This window comes from Xenopus tropicalis, chromosome 8 (assembly GCF_000004195.4).
Source record: "Xenopus tropicalis strain Nigerian chromosome 8, UCB_Xtro_10.0, whole genome shotgun sequence".
NCBI classification, from domain to species: domain Eukaryota; kingdom Metazoa; phylum Chordata; class Amphibia; order Anura; family Pipidae; genus Xenopus; species Xenopus tropicalis.
In genome coordinates, this window is record NC_030684.2 from 131227512 (window position 1) to 131240773 (window position 13262).

General features: G+C 41.3%; 1 long non-coding RNA gene across 2 annotated transcripts; it reads right to left on the reverse strand.

Moving 5' to 3' along the window:
• Window positions 1-547: 547 nt before the first annotated feature.
• On the reverse strand, window positions 548-2161 carry LOC116406913. 2 transcript variants are annotated; one of them, XR_004219872.1, is made up of 3 exons: window positions 2087-2161; window positions 1773-1798; window positions 548-978 (listed from the first exon to the last, which is right to left on the reverse strand). It is a non-coding gene; the product is annotated as an uncharacterized LOC116406913 (long non-coding RNA). The 2 variants fall into 2 exon arrangements; XR_004219873.1 differs by having other exon boundaries at window positions 548-981.
• Window positions 2162-13262: the final 11101 nt, after the last annotated feature.

Consider the following 13262-nt stretch of genomic DNA (forward strand, 5'->3'; position numbering starts at 1 on the left):
CCCAAGGAAAGTCTCCCATAGGGCTCAATGGCACTCTGCAGCTCCAACCCGGCCCAAGGAAAGTCTCCCATAGGGCTCAATGGCACTCTGCAGCTCCAACCCGGCCCAAGGCAAGTCTCCCATAGGGCTCAATGGCACTCTGCAGCTCCAACCCGGCCCAAGGAAAGTCTCCCATAGGGCTCAATGGCACTCTGCAGCTCCAACCCGGCCCAAGGAAAGTCTCCCATAGGGCTCAATGGCACTCTGCAGCTCCAACCCGGCCCAAGGAAAGTCTCCCATAGGGCTCAATGGCACTCTGCAGCTCCAACCCGGCCCAAGGAAAGTCTCCCATAGGGCTCAATGGCACTCTGCAGCTCCAACCCGGCCCAAGGAAAGTCTCCCATAGGGCTCAATGGCACTCTGCAGCTCCAACCCGGCCCAAGGAAAGTCTCCCATAGGGCTCAATGGCACTCTGCAGCTCCAACCCGGCCCAAGGAAAGCCTCCCATAGGGCTCAATGGCACTCTGCAGCTCCAACCTGGCCCAAGGAAAGTCTCCACTCGGAAATATACTCGGAGCATTCGTGATTTGATGAATAGACCTCTTAATAAAATGCTTAATTATTATCCTATGAGAATTAACACCATTTTCCAAACTGTCTACAATAGCAAAGCAATTGACCAAGGTCTTGCTGGGTCCCAGAGAACTTTTCTTCTTGCTGTTCTGCTTCCTTCCATTGAATTAGTTGCTATCAGTCAAGTCAAACTGTATGAAATTCAGGGTTGGACTCTACACCATTCAACTGGTATTGTAGAGAAATGACCACAGGAATTTTGCCCTGAATTTACCAGTAAATACAGACTGCAAAATAGCGATACTGAGGATCCAGTTTACGTTTCCAGTTCTTAGAAATGTTCCTTAGCTATCTCGAGTTTCATGGAACTTGTTTGGTGGAAGAGAGCGTATCCGGGCTTGTATTCACCTGCGAATATGTCACGTTCTGCTGAAAACAGTTACATTAAGAAATTACTTAATAGCAGTTATTCTTCAACCTCTCAAAACCCTATCAGCTTTCTCTATATGATAACTAAAATATAATATAAAAACATGTTGGGGGTGACTTGCTTTCTTGAATTGTTTTTAGTTGCTGGTTTCTAAATTCTTGACCATTCCAACAGTATCAAGGCCTTCTTAAATTCCCATGAAGGAATTATGTATCTCTTCCCTTCAACAGTTCCAAAATAATCCTTTCATATCGCATTTCAGTATCACATTTAGAATCTAGAGCAATGTGGAAATGTTACTATAAGAGTAGGGCAGAGAATAAAAGCAGGTCTGCCAAGATAGAATTTAGGAGATTCTGCATGGCAAGGATAGGACTCTTGGCTGGTATAATAGCTATGGACTATTATAAAAAGGAAGGACAATACAATTGTTGCACATGCTGGAGTCCAAAATGGGGGATTCTTATGGACTTTAGACCCTACACTGAAGTTCAGCATTTGGAACTTTCCAACTGGTAACCTACATATAATTAAAGCACGTTTATAAAACACACCCTATCCAAGAAAGAGAATAAATATTTTTCCCAAATTTCATTCATATTGGGGTTTTTAGGGTGCCTCTCCCTACTCATACCTTCCCCCCCAGCATGTATAGCCCCACAGTTTGGGAACCTCTTGATTACATTATATAAAACCTAGAAATAAGGAATAAGTGTGTTGCAGTTTGTCTAACATTCGAAGAACTCCCAGTATGAGCATCACCATGCCATGTCTTCTCCACAATACTTACAGTGTTGGTGGTTTGAAATACAGGATCTGAAAGGCAGGAATAAATATAATCAGTTGAGTTACTAAATCCTTATTTACTAGTGAGGATTTAACTGGCACGTAGGAGGGAGCGCTTTGAGAGAACCCCAGGCCATCACTTAGCTCAATGACCATTCAAGATCAAGAAGGCAGAAATGGTGAAAGATAACTTGAATATTGATAGTTATCCTAAAGCAAAACAAATGGACTGTAAGTTTAGAATTTACTGTATTTGCACACTTTTCATAAGATGGAGTCTTGAGTATGAAGAAGGGACAGCAATCCAGCCCCACTTACCTCTCTCAATAGGAGAAAATTCAATAATGGAGTAATATGGGTCTGTCCCAACTGGCAGCTCTGTGGCAGGCCCTGTAAGTAAGAGGAGACAGGAATGGGTACAGCAGACTGGGGGAGAGTGCAATGCCAGGCAAAAAGCTGATTTAAATACAACCTTAATGCTTTCAACTTTCTCACCTAGACATAAGAAAATGCTCTGCCACCTATACTTTCTGTGGCCGAATTCATATCAAGTTGGCCATACTCTAATCCTTAATTTCTAAGGGTATAGCTGAGTGCTACATCTCATTTACAACATGATAGCATTAGTGGAATAGATCTTTAAGTAGGAGGAGAGTAGTGCAGCATTCAACGGTGCTTTGCATTAGTACCTAGTACTAGGTAGAACTGGTAGATGTGTGTAGGTGTTCTCACTATGAAATAGCTTACATATCTGGTTATGGCTTATTTCAAAGATCTGCCTACCCTGTCTAGTTTTCTAGTGTAACCTGGAATTACCTGTTCTGTTTGCTGTAACCAAAGAGGCTATCTTACAGTTTATTAAAGACATTCTGCCACAGGAAACCCCATCAGTTAATAGAGCTCCTCCAACAGAACCCTGCATTGAAATCCATTTTTAAAAAGAGCAAACAGATTTTTCTATATTTAATTTTGAAATTTGGGGCTAGATATGTTCTTACTTTCCCAGGTTCCCACAATCACGTGACGTGTGCTGTAATAAACCTCAGTCACTCTTTAATGCTGTGTTGTAAGTTGGGGTAATACCACCCCCCTCCCTTTCCCCACTTTGCTAAAAATGTCCCCATCAGAATAGCACTCAATAGTAAAAACCCAAGTCCAGCTCATGACTCCTCCAGTTACATGGAGTAGGAGAGAAACAATAGCTTATCTGGCGGACTGTTTGGCCAATGACCAAATACACAAGATCAGATTTTCCAGCTTGGACATTATTGTTCAACATGTACACAATAATCAGCCAATCTGGTTGAAAAGTAATGAATTAGGCCAACCCAATCTTAAAATGTATGGCCCTCTCAAAACTAAGATCCAAGGGACATCATAACGGAATCTGAATTTGGGAGCGTCACATTACAGAGTGTCACATTACTAGTGAGTAGTGCTGTATATGTACGCTTCAATATAATACCCAAGGATAGGAAAGCAGCAAGTTTCAACCCTTCCTTTCATGCACTCAGCTTCTTCATGAAGTAGATAACATTAGTTAGACAGAGCAGAACATGGACCACATACACAAAACAGGGATGTTATCCTCAGTTACCTGGATGAGACCCATATGCACAAGTGGCAGGGAACACAGTTAATAGTTTGTTCTTGTACTTTATGAGAAGGGCAGCCACAATAAGGAGTAGGCCGAGCAGAACCAAAGTTACTATTAGATGTTCGTGTGTCTGTTGCTTATCTGTTGGGAATAAACATATGTTTCAGTCACTGTGGGCATTTCTGTTACACAAGTGCCATGGAAAGACAATAAAATGAAACTAAAATAAATGTGCCTTTCACTGTTGGCAAGACACAATGTCTATCGGCTAAGGCAGCAGAGCATGATGGGCTGCCAGAAGTGATGAGCGAATCTTGTCTCCAGGCATGGATTCACAGTGAATTTACGCATTTCGCCATTGGCAAATTGTTTCACGAAACTTCCACGAAAATTTGCCACAGAAAAATTTGCTGTGTGTCCCCAAAAAAGTTGCGACAAAAAAAGGTGCACAACAAACACGTTTTGCGGATTCTCCACCATTTTGCAAATGTTCTTGTCATTTCCCGAATTTTATGGTGAAACTAAATGGGACAGATTCGCTCATCACTAGCTGCCAGTTATCAAGAGAGCAGAAAAGAAACATGTAGGAAAAGCTTTCATGTAAAAAGTTGAGTGTAACTTTAAAAGAATGAGTTGGTATAATGTTTAGGTTAGAAAAATTTAGATTCAAAATCATGTGGGTAGGATTCATAGATATTTACTTTGTATAAAACATCAGGGACAATGACCCTTTTATATATTATTCAAGAACGGTATAAACTTGGTTTCCTTTCCAGTTAACCCTGGGAATTATAGTAAGTTATTCTTACCTTTTGTATTGGTTGAATCTGTGAAGTTGTCATTACTTGCAAAAAATGCTGAAAGCAAATGGAAATTCATTTAATTGCTTTAGTATTTCAACCAAAGATTTGGCAAAAAGATGCATTTACAGATCAACAGAAGGGTGACTGCTTCAGTATTTGTAACCAAAGGGTGTAATGGGGGTAAACTGGTCTTTCAAGTAAAGTTAAGGTTAAATATAATATCCAGTTTAGGCCAGCAAGCCATTAGATTCACCTTATTCCCAAAGAATTTTCTAACTTCTAGGGGTAAATCCTAAGAACCTTGAGCATATATAAGAATGAAAAGGGGGAATTGCCTCTTTGGGCTGACAGCATCTAGGATAGACACCCTGGAACCATGGGAAATGATAGTTGCTTTGATTGACAGGTTCTGGGTGGTATAGGCTGGTGGAAACTTTTCCAGCTAATTCTGTACTTCAAGTTGAAAGCAGCTTAGGGGATGCTTGGGTGGTAGAGAAACATGATGAACTCTGGCCCTACGGAAATCTACCTGGCCAGTACATATTTCACAGAAGAGGTCTGTCATCCCAATATAAACAGCTGATGTTACTCTATAAAAACCAATCGATTTCCCTGCTGGAAAGTTCATGTAGTAGACACTCATATATTTCAGTAAATAGATCCAAATATAAACAGCTGAAGTTACTGTATAATAACCGGTCATTCCCACTGCTGGAAAGTTCATGTAGGAGATACATATATAATTCAATAACTATATCCCAATATAAACAGCTGATGTGACTCTATAAAAACCAGTCGATTCCCCTGCTGGAAAGTTCATGTAGGAGACACTCATGTCATTCAGTAACAATATCCCAATATAAGCAGTTGATGTTACTCTATAAAAACCAGTCAATTACTCTGCTGGAAAGTTTATGTAGTAGCCAGTGGAGGGGGCAGTGGAGTTTACTTTAAGTTTTTTAGCTCATTGGTAGCCAGTGGAATATGCCCCTGGCTCTTCTCTGCACGGTTACATAAATTTAATGTAAAGTCATACATAGAGCGTAACTTTTGCTACATGGCTGGACCCTTGTTCTGATCAAGAATTACCGGGACAACAGTCCCATCTCTCCCCTAGATAGCAGCCATGGCCATTCCTAAGAACTTAGTCAGTACCATGTACACATTCCTTCAGGGTTGGCGCTGCTACATTGGCAGCTGTTAATAACAGGAGTTAAGTCTAAGGGGCACATTTACTAACATTTACTAACGTCCGAAAAGCGTCCGAATGCGTTTTTTTCGTAATGATCGGTATTTTGCGACTTTTTCGCGAATTGTCGTAATGCTTATGCAAAAGTTGCGACAATTCACGGAAGTCATAATAGCTATGCAAAAGTCGCAACAATTTGCGAAAGTCATAACGGCTACGAAAAAGCCACGACGGTGACGAAAAAAACGCAAAAAATATGAAAAAGTCGCAAAATGTTCGTTTCCAATCTGATTTTTTTTCGGATTCGTGGATTAGTAAATCAGCCCCTTAGTCTGTTTATGGGTTACAGTGGGCGACATCTGGTGTGTAGCAATTAGCTAAATTTTGTCGCCAGGCATGAATTCATAGCAAATTTTTCCGTCAAATGGGTGCAAAAACTTGCAGCGGTGGTCTAATTCCTTTGTGAATATTTTGTCACCCCGGATCCTTAAGCTGTAAAAATGGCAGGGAACCAAAGTAAGCAAAAAGTGAAAGGTAATTTTTTTTGGTCGATAAAATAAAGTTTACTGTTATTTTATCCCATTATGTTCTCCTATATTGGCCCTTAATTTGTCCCTAAATTGTAAAAAATTATTGCCCATCTTTACATAAAACACTTGAACATGCTGGAACACAAAATTACTATATATGGGTTAACCATGAGTAAAAGCTGGTGTTGTCTAGCCCCTCCATGAAACAGGGAAACCTGTCTTCATCTGCAAAATGTTTCCACCCCAGAACAGCCTACTGTGGAACTGGCAGAAAACCTGCACACTCCAGATTTAGGACCAGAATAAACAAAACGTTATATATTACTTTTACTACATTTACATTTACATTACATTAACATTTATTTATAAAGCGCCAACATATCCCGCAGCGCTGTACAATAAGTGGGTTACATACATTGGGCATACAGAGTAACATATAAAGCAATCAGTAACCGATACAAGAGGTGAAGAGAGCCCTGCCCAAAAGAGCTTACAATATACATTATTATTATTATTATTATTAACATTTATTTATAAAGCTCCAACATATCCCGCAGCGCTGTACAATAAGTGGGTTACATACATTGGACATACAGAGTAACATATAAAGCAACCAATAACCGATACAAGAGGTGAAGGGAGCCCTGCCCAAAAGAGCTTACAATCTACAAGGAGAAAGGGTTGAGTCACAAGGTGTGGGAATGGGCAAGACCAGAGGTGTGAGAGGTGGGGCACAGGGTATTGCTAAACTAGATTAGGGTAAGCTTCTCTAAATAAATGTGTTTTTAGAGATCTCTTGAAGGCAGAGAGATTGGTAGAAAGTCTGACAGTTTGTGGGAGCGGATTCCAGAGAAGGGGGGCAGCCCTTGCAAAGTCTTGAATGCGAGCGTGTGAGGGGGGAATGAGAGAGGAGTTGGGGAGCAGGTCAGTAGGGGGGTAACAAGCGGGTTGGATGGTACCTAGAGATGAGTTCAGAGATGTAGGGTGGGGCAGAGTTATGGACTGCTTTAAATGTGAGAGTCATTAGTTTGAATTTTATCCTGGACGGTAGGGGAAGCCAGTGCAGGGATTGGCAGAGTGGCACGGCAGGGGGATTGGCAGAGCGGCACGGCAGGGGGATTGGCAGAGTGGCACGGCAGCGGGATTGGCAGAGTGGCACGGCAGCGGGATTGGCAGAGTGGCACGGCAGGGGGATTGGCAGAGTGGCACGGCAGAGGAGGAGCGGTTGGAGAGGTGTATGAGCCGGGCAGCAGTATTCATTATGGACTGGAGAGGGGACAGTCTTTGGAGGGGAAGGCCAATTAATAGGGAGTTACAGTAGTACTAAATTTCACCCACTCTTTATTATCCCATAGCCATTTAATAAAGCACCATTGCTCAAAACACGTTCTGTGAATAAACCCTGCAGAGCTCAGTACCTGAATTTGTGTGCCTTATCCATAATCTTCACTACTTTGGTCAATTTTACCCACTGACATAAATTAGCCTTTTTTTGTCCCTAAATTCAGAAAAAATGTGGACCCTCCAATGCCATTGTTAGCTTAAAAACTAAATATGACTAAATTTTTATCAATTTTAACCTCCTAAATTAGAACATACTTGTCCCTAAATTAAGAAAAAAATACTTTCCTACTCTTTACATAAACACCAAAGAGGAACTCAAAATCTATCTAACAATGGGTTTATGGGTAACATCTGGTGTGGTCCAACCCCTTTGTGAAACAGGGAAAACACCTGCCAGCCTTGGTCTTTATCGACACCCTCTTAAGGTGGCCATACACGGGCCGACTATAGCTGCCGATATCGGTCCCTTGGACCGATTCGGCAGCTAATCGGCCCGTGTATGGGCAGGGCAGAGCGGCCTGGCCGACCGATATCTGGCCTGAAATTGGCCAGATCTCGATCGGCCAGGTTAGAAAATCCGGTCGGATCAGGGACCGCATCGGCTCGTTGATGCGGTCCCCGATCCGACTGCCCCATTGCCGCCCACATAATCCGATCGTTTGGCCCCAGGGCCAAACGATCGGATTATTTTTTTTTTTACCTAAATGCTCCCCGATATCGGCCACCCGTAGGTGGGGATATCGGGGGAAGATCCGCTCGCTTGGCGACATCGCCAAGCGAGCGGATCTGCTGGTGTATGGCCACCTTTAGGCCCCCAGAACTCTCTGATACATAACTGACAGGGAACTTGCACACTTCAGAGTTAAGTAAACAAACAATTTCACGTAGTCTTCTTCTATATTAGGCCTTCTTCTGTCCCTAAAGTGTGACAAATGTGGCCTGTTTGCACACAAAAAACAATGGCAACCTCCAATGTAACAATGGAAACAAAGGAGCCTAAAAACACATTTCTGGTAAGTATAAACCATTGAATTTTCCTAAATTAGCCCTTTTTTGTCCTTAAATTTTCAAAAATCCAGCCTTGGCTTTCACAAAAAACTTCTGGACCTTCCAACACCATCACAAATAAAATAAGAACTTAAAAAACTTTAAATTATTGTTGATATATTTCACCCATTATGTTCTCCTAAATTAGCCCATAATTTATCCCTTAATTGTAAAAAAAAAATATTTCCCTAGTCGTCACATAACAGCAGACGGGTCCTCAAAGTTACTGTAAGTCTCTTTAGGGCAGTGATCCCCAACTAGTGGATCGGGAAGAACATGTTGCTCCCCAACCTCTTGGATGTTGCTCCCAGTGGCCTCAAAACAGGTTCTCATTTTTTAATATCTGGCTTAGGGGCAAGTTTTGGCGTCATTAAAACCCAGTGTAATTGCCCAACAGAGCCTTCTACAGTCTGCCAGGCCACATAGGCGCTACCAAATAGCCAATTATAGCTCTTATTTGCACCCCCAGGAACATTTTTCATGCTTGTGTTGCTCCCCAACTCTTTTTCCATGTAAATGTGGCTCACAGGTATAAAAGGTTGGGGTTCCCTGCTTTAGGGTAACCATGTACTGCTCTGTCCCTAAATTGTGGCCCTGCTTGCACAAAAACACGCCCTCTAATGCCATTGCTAAAAAGCTTAGGGGTTTGGCACACGGGGAGATTAGTCGCCCGCGACAAATCTCCTGTGTCTCGGGCGACTAATCTCCCCGAAATGCCATCCCACCAGCGAAAATGTAAATCGCCTGTGGGATGGCATACGCGCCAGTGCGATTTCAGTGAAATCGCAAGTTCCCTTTCGAGGCAACTTGCCGCGTATGCTATCCCACCGGCGATTTACATTTTCGCCGGTGGGATGGCAATCCGGGGAGAATAGTCGCCTGCGAACAGGGAGTTTTGTCGCGGGCGACTAATCTCCCCGTGTGCCAGAGCCCTAAAACTGCCGGATTTGTTTTGTCAGTTTTACCCTTGTCTTCTAATTTAGCTCTTTTGGCCATAAATTCTAAAAAATACAGCCCAAGCTTCTCATTGGGACCCTTCAATGCCACCAGGAGAAAAAGCCTAAATAAATACTGTGAGCATGTTTCACCTATTATATTCTTCTGAACTAGAACATAACTTGCTCCCAAATTTTAAACAATTTTGCCCGTCTTCACATGAAACACCTTACAGGAACTTAAAATAACTTTAATATACTGTTTATGTGTAACAGCTGGGGTGTTCCAACCCCTCCATGAAACAAGCAAACCCCTGCCAGCACCACTCTGAGTAAACTAAAAAGTAAACGTCAATTTCACCCCTATTTCATAATAAATCAGGCCAATTCTCTTTAAACTATCAAAAAAAAACATAGTGCTGGCCCTTATTTGCACAAAATCTTCTCTTTCTGCTCAGATTAAGAGCAGAAAGAGCACCTACTATCATCAACACAGGAAAAGTTTTGTTTTTTGTTTTCTTTCCCCGCATAAGTAAAAAAAAACTAAGAACTTCTGAGTAACTTTAGCAGGCAGAGCTGTTAGTGCCCTATTGCGCAGAAGAATCAACAAAATGGCCGAACGCGGGAAGCTGAGGCTCTGGGGGCAGCAGGTAAAATTGACATCCACCACAAAAGAACGTCTTTTTACCCCCCTGCAGAGCCCCGAAAATTAACAATATGTTTGTGCGCTGACTGTGGCCTGCTTTATCAGCACAGACTACAGCGTTTACTATGGCGTTTAGTATCTGCAACACCCACAGCCACCGCCCAGCCGTGCCGTTCCCTGTCTAAGAAGCCGTGCAAGTCTGTACCAGAATATATACACGGGGTTACCTCGAAATCTCGCGAGAGGACTGACGAAGAAAAAAAAAGTTATCCGGCACTGTGGCTTGTATTTTACAAGGCCTTGGAACACAATGGTCTCAGTAGTGGTCCTGACAGACACAATTCAAAAGTGTTAAACGCATATGTCCAAATGAGCCCTATTTTCACTTTTGAAGGAAGAGGCCTCCAAACACCAATAACCAATAATAATGGCTAATAATGCTAACTTTTCTGTCACAAGTGAAGGCTACACCCTAAAAAAAGTGTATTTGTCAATAAATTCTGGGTGCAGTGTAGTTTTATAACTTGTAAGCTAGGTGGCATCATATGTTTACAATAAATCTTATTTAATTTGTCCCAAAACTAAGTGTTAATTACGATATCGTAGGTTGGACATGGTTGTGCTGGCATTGCTATCAAATAACTGCTCTGGAGGGTGACAGATTGAAAGATTGGCACCTTGGCCTTGAATAACGGACTAATCCAGAGCTCTAAGTTCTCGAAAAAATCAGTAGTGCGAATGGAGAATTAAGGCAATTGCATACAGTTTTGCCAGACATTTTGCCAGTTGGCAAAACCTGGGACCTATATAAACTGCCCTCTGTTTGCTCCTATTAAACATGATACGGGTGGAAGTGCATGTAGATAATGTGATTTACACCAAAAAGTAAACGCAGTGTTTTGTATAGCAGTGTTCTTGTACAGGGGCACCAGAGGATTAAGTGACTTTCCATACTGCTGACTAACAGCTGGCTACATAATAATGGCTAATAATGCTAACTTTTCTGTCACAAGTGAAGGCTGCAGTTAACTACCCTAAAAATATATGTTTCCCGAAGTGTATTTGCCAATAAATTCTGGGTGCAGTGTAGTTTTATAACTTATACGCTAGGTGGCATCATATATTTACAATAAAGCTTATTCAATTTGACCCAAAACGTAGGGGCACATTTATCAAAGTACGATTGAGTCCAAATAAAAAAATTAATATTTTCTAATTCACTGTGCATATTTTTCTGCGATTTTTTTCATTAATTTGCGTACCTTGCGACAAAATTTACACAACAAAATCATAGTTGTCTCAATAAGCACGAAAGTTTCCGATTCATTCAAGCTTCGGTATTGTGACTAAGGCTGATGCCACACGTGGCGTTTTTACGCTGCGTATTTTCTAATTTTCTCAGCGGCTGAAAAACGCCCGATATCATCATCCATAGAAATAACTTGAATAGACTCGAAGCAAGCCACACAATGCGGAAATACGCTAGAAAACGCCTTAGCACGGATTTTTCAAGCGTAGGCCGAAATACGCCAGTATTTGCAAAGCAAGCTATTCCTATGTATACACAAAGGCAGCTGCCAGACCTAGCGGAAATACGCAGCGTTTTTTACTATTTCGCACTATTAGCACCATGGAAACGGGATTTGCTACATCACCAGTACTAAGCTGAAAAACGCCATAGTCAGGGGCTGTGTGGCTTGTACGGCGTTTTTAGGCTGAGAAAAAACGCAGCGTAAAATCGCCACGTGTGGCATCAGCCTAAAGGCTGAATAAATCTGCCCAACTCACCTTGGAGCTGGATGCCCACTTCTTTGCTTTTCCTGACTGTGCCGTTTATATGCACATCGCAGGAATAATTCCCAGAATCCTTCAGCTGAACTGAGTTTATATAATAATTATTGAAAAAGCTCTCATTCCGCACCAGGACCCGGTCTTTGTAAAATCTGAATTGAAGTTTAGTTGTGTCTGATTTACTGACTGTGCTGCATGTTACAGAGAGATTTGCCCCGGGGGTCACTGGGTGCGGGCTCACTCTTATTTCTGGGATAGAGAATAGCTCTGTAAAAGAAATAATTAAAATTACACGTTTTGTTGCCTTGGCCAGTAAAAACATCAGCCTTGCAACCAAAAACAAATGTAGACCAAGAAATGTCCTTCATTTTAATTATTATTTTCCATTGTAGAAAAAAATGTCACTTTTATTAAAGTGGATAAGACCCACCCTTCACCTGTGGTTTATATTTATAACTAAGGTGCTGCTTGCTCCCAAGTGATTAGTCTGGGTTAAAATTTGTTTCTATTACCTTCTATGTGTGCTTATTGTACCATAATACAGGTATGGGACCTGTTATCCAGAATGCTCGGGACCTGGTGTTCCAGATAAGGGATCTTTCCTTAATTTGGATCTCCATAACTTAAGTCTGCTAAAAATCATTTACATCATTAAATAAACCTAATAGTGCTTGTTCTGCCCCAATAAGGGGTAATTATATCTTAGTTGGGATCAAGTACAGGTACTGTTTTATTATTACAGAGAAAAGGGAATCATTTAACCATGAAATAAACCCAATAGGGCTGTTCTGCCCCAATAAGGGGTAATTATATCTTAGTTGGGATCAAGTACAGGTACTGTTTTATTATTACAGAGAAAAGGGAATCATTTAACCATGAAATAAACCCAATAGGGCTGTTCTGCCCCCAATAAGGGGTAATTATATCTTAGTTAGGATCAAGTACAGGTACTGTTTTATTATTACAGAGAAAAGGGAATCATTTAACCATTAAATAAACCCAATAGGGCTGTTCTGCCCCCAATAAGGGGTAATTATATCTTAGTTAGGATCAAGTACAGGTACTGTTTTATTATTACAGAGAAAAGGGAATCATTTAACCATTAAATAAACCCAATAGGGCTGTTCTGCCCCCAATAAGGGGTAATTATATCTTAGTTGGGATCAAGTACAGGTACTGTTTTATTATTACAGAGAAAAGGGAATCATTTAACCATTAAATAAACCCAATAGGGCTGTTCTGCCCCCAATAAGGGGTAATTATATCTTAGTTAGGATCAAGTACAGGTACTGTTTTATTATTACAGAGAAAAGGGAATCATTTAACCATGAAATAAACCCAATAGGGCTGTTCTGCCCCCAATAAGGGGTAATTATATCTTAGTTGGGATCAAGTACAGGTACTGTTTTATTATTACAGAGAAAAGGGAATAATTTAACCATTAAATAAACCCAATAGGGCTGTTCTGCCCCAATAAGGGGTAATTATATCTTAGTTGGGATCAAGTACAGGTACTGTTTTATTATTACAGAGAAAAGGGAATCATTTAACCATTAAATAAACCCAATAGGGCTGTTCTGCCCCAATAAGGGGTAATTATATCTTAGTTGGG